General features: G+C 34.2%; 1 long non-coding RNA gene across 1 annotated transcript; it reads right to left on the bottom strand.

The window, feature by feature from the left end:
* Positions 1-4,180: 4,180 nt before the first annotated feature.
* On the bottom strand, positions 4,181-5,308 carry LOC128025751 (uncharacterized). Its single transcript, XR_008186218.1, has 3 exons — positions 5,172-5,308; positions 4,471-4,724; positions 4,181-4,275 (listed from the first exon to the last, which is right to left on the bottom strand). It is a non-coding gene; the product is annotated as an uncharacterized LOC128025751 (long non-coding RNA).
* Between the last annotated feature and the right edge of the window lie 1,030 nt (positions 5,309-6,338).

Raw genomic sequence — 6,338 nt, 5'->3', positions numbered from 1 at the left:
TTAAACAAATATCACTGGCAGGCTTTTGATTTATATCCTTTACTCCACAGTAACCTTTCACGATTAACATGACAGTCAAGATTAGAATCTAGCCATCTTCAAGTAATTCTCCAATCCACATAATACTGATAAATACTCCACTGCATTTGCTAACATTTCTAACATTTTGGAATCAAATATATAACTTTTGATCTAAAAAAAAATACATAAATAAAGATATAGTTTATTTTTTATTTTTTATTTTCTGAGAAAGACAATTCCAGCTGATGTGTATGTGTGAATTATTGGTATGAAATGTCTGACTCACTGTGAAAATCAGCAGCTATGTATTTAAGCAGATGTGTCTGTTCATGCCTGAATAGTTCACGCAATAATAGTTATGGCATCCACTATGCACCTCCATTTAATCACTCTAATCATCAATGCATGAGTACAGAATGAATTAAAGTTTAATTAGATTTTTCTAATCTGATTTATGCTAAATATGCCAATTTGTTTTAGAGCATGCGCTGACTATAGAAATGCAAAGTTGCACTATCATTATTTCGCAGCTAAGCTCTAATGTTTAAGATACAGGAATATTTAATAATCTACAAAACGTTTAATTTGAAATTGTACTTGTTACACATTACATGTACTACTAATGGTATTAAAAGTGCTGTATATAGGATTGACACTGAGTGGTTGAACTAGGTATCGCAGTCCAAATTCTAAATATTGCAGAGGATTTTTTTCACCTGCCCCCTCCTCCTCTGACTTAACGCACACACAGGTTGCCAAACTGACAACACCAACAGGAACGAGCACACTTGATGATGAATGAAATTAAATACGCTACGTTTTCCGCCATCTGGCAACCCAGGGTGCCAAAGTACAATTAGGTAAACTGGCAGTGGGCGGGTTTCACAAACCAAAACAGAGACTGACATTCTGGCCCAGAATGCACATTTTCAAAGGAGAATAACTGACTGTATCATTGTTTTTCAGATAGACAAGTATGTTAACTTAACATGTTTCTTAGATATCAGCAAACATATTATATAGTATTTTTATGCTTTATTAGAGTCAAAAACTTACAGCACCTTTAACAGTTAATAATGCATGTCATATTTTGTTTATAATGCATTATATTTATTTATATTATATTTATTTATTATTATTTTTTTTTTCACTTGTCTCAAACATTATGTGTCCCACAAAGTTTACAGATGACAAGCAGTTGATACCCAGATAATATTCCTCTTCTATTTGACTTAATTTTAATCATAACATTTTAATCATAACAAAGCTTGTTATCAGAAAACTGAGGTAATATTTTCAGATCAAGAGCACATTTAGTTTTTGGATTTGTGTCACATCTCAGCGTCCACTGTTGGGTAAACACGGTGCCATCCACTCTTTGAAAGTATTCTTTGAAAGAGTCCTATAAATGACACTTGATATTTAGTACAGCTGCCACACAAGCAAATCCAATCACAACCAAATCTAGGCTATGCATGTCACCTCCAAACCTATGATTGTTTTAGTTGATATACATAGTATAGAATCCTGCATTCATTAAAAAACTATCTCTGTTTAACTGATACTATAGTATATCATGAAAGGAGCTTGACATTTAGTTCAGTTTGCTGGCATGTGAAGCACAAAAGGCATGAACTTAGGAACTTAAAATAGATATGATCTACAGGGAGGAACGGTTTTCAGCTCACTCTATGCATACACTTACCCGGCAGGCCAATCAGTGATACTCGTATGCATGGGATTTCAAGTGCCGAGTAATACTAAGCTCAGTGTCCTCAACTTTGCTTTTAAGCCTGAGCTTGACCCTTTAAGTCATTCAAGAGAGTGGACAATTCTGGAGCGCTTTCAAAGGGTTGTATGCTACCTAATTTTCATGATACAGTGGGTTTAGAAAATAATCACCTCCCTTTAGAATAATCAAATTTTATTTAGAGCTATGCAATTAATCAAAATACAGTTACAATTTCAGCCTCCAATGATTATGATAATACACTCTAAAAACTGCTGGGTTGAAAACAACCCAATTTGGGTTATTTTGACAACCCAGCGCTGGGTCAAAAAGGGACGAACCCAGCGCTGGGTTGTTTTAACCCAACCAGTTGGGTTATCATATTTAACCCAGCCTGCTGGGTTGCCTTTTTTATGGTTTAAAATGACTATATTGCAGGGTTTCAAAAACCAGAGCGGGTGTTTTTTATCACTGTATTTCAGAAGGAAAACTACTGTATTTAGAAAATGTTCGATATCATTTCGCATGTGCTTGATAAGGCAGCGTTTGTGAGCTCAGCACCGCTCTGCAGCCGTTACCGGAGAAACCTACCTCTCCCGCTCTTAGCGCCTCCTGCTGGCAGAAAATAAACTCGCAGAGTGCAGCCATGTGGGGAAACAATGCATTTCTACGTTAAAATTAACCCAAATTGAGCTAGACATTAAACCTACAAATGTTGTTCATTTTAAATATCACTTTTACACACAAATAATAATTATCAAAAGGAAAATATTTATTAAAAACAAGAGAAAAGTCAAAAAGTAACATGTTAGAAGAAATGCAGAAAAGGATGGCATTAACAGCTACAAAGTTCATAAACAAAGCATTGAACATTTGATGAATATAACTTAAGATCAAATTGGACTTTGTTTAATTGTATATATTGTATAAAAATATACGAAAACACATACAATAAATTTACAATTAGTTTGTTTTTTTTCCAACTATTCTGGCATGACAGTACACAAATAAATCACATTAACTTTGATATTATAACATTTAACAGACGCATGTGTGTGTGTGTGTGTGAAAGAATGTGAGTAGGTGTATGAATGACAGAGTGTAAACTCTAATAAACAACACAGAAAAAGCATTTAACTTTTTTTTTTTAACAAATTATACACTTACAGTTTGTTTCATAGTCCATGAATACAGATCATGCATCACGGTCAATTTTCATGATCTCTTTAGCATAACTGATGTAATCATGAAGAAGCCCCATCAGCACAGCATGTGACATCTTCTACATCATCCAGGGCAGCGTCCTTCTCTAAAACCACCGCTGCATCAGTTTAGGCAAAAGAAGATTCTCCTCTCTGACCAGGATTCATCCTAGTCACCATCTGCTCTTCATCAGTGGCCTAAGAGAAACACATTTGAAAAAATTAAACATTTAATTAAACTATCCATTTTCAGGTAGAGGTGTATTCACATCCGTAAGGATAGGTAAATAATCGGTGTTAAAGTTTCAACACTTTGTGTGGTTGTTTAATGTCTGTCTATCACAGCTCTCATGAAGTCTATAATGGCAGCACTAGTGTGAGGGCAGGCGATATTGTTTGAATAAATATTGCTTTCAGAAAGTTTCTTTACTGAAACATTAAAACAGACATGACATTCACATACCTCACAATATTCATGTACATGGAGGGCTGCTCTTCAAACCGTTAGTTCACCAAATAATTAAAATGTTCATAATCAACTCTCCCCATGTTTTTCCAGACTCATACAAACTCTGCTCATTTTTTGGAAAGCATATGAATATATTTAATATTCTCTTTTTGTGTCCTCCACTGCTGGTCTGGGAGACCAGTATTTTATTTTGAACATACATGTTTGCTATCATATAATTTAAGATGTATTGATATATAAATATCAGAATTTACTTCTACAATAACTCTATATTTATGAAGCTTGAAAATACTGATTATCTAAACTATAAATGGATTAACAAATATTATGAGAAAACTAAAAATATATTAATTTATGTTGTAAAGACAGACAAAAGTCTTATAGGTTTGGAATGACTTGAGGGCAAGTAAATGATTTTTTGTGTGAACTTTACCTCTAAGAGCGAAGACCAAGAATAATGACTCTCCAAATGAGACAACTCCAAAGTTGGTTTGAGTTCTGCAATAAAAAACACAGACATCAATGGTCTTAATGAAATGAGCACGTAATCACACTGTTTTTGCATCAAAATGTGAAGTAAACCGGCAGGAGACAACAGAAAAATTTATTTTCTAAAAATAACTTACATAAAATCTCAAGGGAATGATGATCTCCCATGTCTCTTGCTTTTAACATCTACAAAAACAAAAAACAAACATTATTTTACTCTTAGTAAAACACAACAACAACTGATAACATGAAATTATGAAGTTTACTTGCCTTAAACTATCTTTCCCTCTCTTCAGAAGAAGCTGAGAAAACCACTTCCTCACACAAGCCGACTTCTGTGTCCTTAACTCCAGTTAGTTTGAGTTCTGCAAAGAGGGACATCAATGGTTTCAATAAAATATTAACATATACATACATATATATACACAGATACAGACATATATATATATATATATATATATAAATCACACTGTTTTTGCATCAAAATGTGAAGTTAACAGGCAGGACACAACATAAACATTAATTTTCTAAAAAAAAAAAGTAATAATAACTTAACTTACATCAGTCTCAAAAGAATGAAGTTATCTTGTCTCTGGATTGCAACATCTAAAAAAACAACAACATTATTTTAGTCTAAGTAAAAATAAAGATAACTTGATTTTATTCTGAAGTTTACTCTCCTTAAACCGTCTGTCCCTCTCTTCAGAAGAACACCTCCTCCTCATCCTCACACAGGTCTGTGACTCCTCACACAAACAGCTTCTGTGTCTTTAACTCTCAGCGCGAGGACAATAAAGACACAAGCTTGACAAGTCTGAAATATTACATGTAAAACATGCTTTTAACAGTTACCACTTCAACAGCCTCAAAATAATTATGCTAGTCTTTACTACACAATGCCGTTTCCTTTAGGAGACAAACATACATTCAGTTTAACGGCGAAAAAAAAAGACAAATTCACATGAGCGTAACCGTGACCATAACCGTCTGTTAACGCCTCAAAAAGTACAGATAATGTAAAATCTTATGTAAATATGACAAAATACATTCACAGACGTTATATTAAAAGTACATCCTCCGTTCAGTAACGTTAACGTTACATGAGGCAGTTAAGACCTCCGTGTCTGAGGCGAAAACCGCGTCCGTTTTTTTATATATATAACGTTAAGCTCCTTTATTTCCGCCTTTCATAAAACCTTCCGCCTTTCATACAACCGGGTAAACAATAAAAGATAACTTTACATTTTGAATATTTACTTACCATAGTCTTTCACTCGCTTCTCGCTTCTATCACGCTGAGAAAATGGCGGCTGCTCGCACTGGAGACGTACGATCTTGACGTGACGTGCGTGCTCTCCTTCACGTCCGCGTCCTCAACCCAGACCCGCTGGGTTGAAATTTTTTTTTTAAAAACTTATTTTCAACCCAAACTTGGGTTAAAACATCCCAAAGTCCTATCCAACGGCCTCAACCCAGCAGTTGGGTTGAAAAAACAACCCAGCGTTTTTTAGAGTGTAGAATAATTGAGATAAAATGATTATTGTGCCGCATTTCACCACCTCCTAAAAGCCCAATTTTCTGTGCAAATCAGTAAAATCATGAAACATGACTTTGGCTGAATGGGATGTGCTCGATTTATCAAAGTTTATTATTTGAACTTGCACTGTTTCTCATGTGGCTAACTGTGCATGTGCACAGAGACGGAACAGAATACGGACATGTAAAGTGGTGCATGCCTAAATGGTCAAATACAGGCAAAAATGTGTCAAAATGTGGCACTTGGTGATTATTAACATTAACCCTCATCAGTTATGTAATATATGAACGTAAACACTGAGAATGAAAAAAGGTCCGGAACAGTAAAATGGATCCAAGTGACTGCAGGCTATATTCCTGCTGTTGATGTTGTGCTTAATAGTAATCAAACAACAAAATACAAAGACAAAATCACTCACTGCTCTTGACTAAAGGATTTTTTTTTATAGCTTTAATAAGAAAAAAAGGGAGTTTAATTCTTAAACTTACAGTGAAGACTGTGCTGATTTATTTTATGTTCAATTATGCAATTTCTAAGGTAGGCTGTTAACTGAATACTTTGAACATTCACTGCCTGTTTAATTTGTATCTTTTTCCTATTGTATTGGTCCTTTTCTCTTTTTTTATCACTGACTGTTTAATTATTTTAAATCATTTTTGTTGATTTATTTATTTATTTATTTTTACTAAAATTGGTTACCCTAGTATTCTGCTCTGATACTGAGAATTGTGAAATTTCACTGGTCTCTAAAATGTAGATGTCATAGTAACCTTATTTACTGAAAACAAATGACATCATTATCACAAATTCTCCACAAATTTGTCTTTTATGAAAGGCTTGCAAGAAGATTCTGAGGCAGATGAGACAAAAATTGAAGTAGTTGGCCTCAAC

This window comes from Carassius gibelio, chromosome A12 (genome assembly GCF_023724105.1).
Source record: "Carassius gibelio isolate Cgi1373 ecotype wild population from Czech Republic chromosome A12, carGib1.2-hapl.c, whole genome shotgun sequence".
Lineage (NCBI taxonomy): Eukaryota > Metazoa > Chordata > Actinopteri > Cypriniformes > Cyprinidae > Carassius > Carassius gibelio.
The sequence above is the reverse complement of the archived record's forward strand: the minus strand, read 5'-3'. Positions and strand labels throughout refer to the sequence as shown.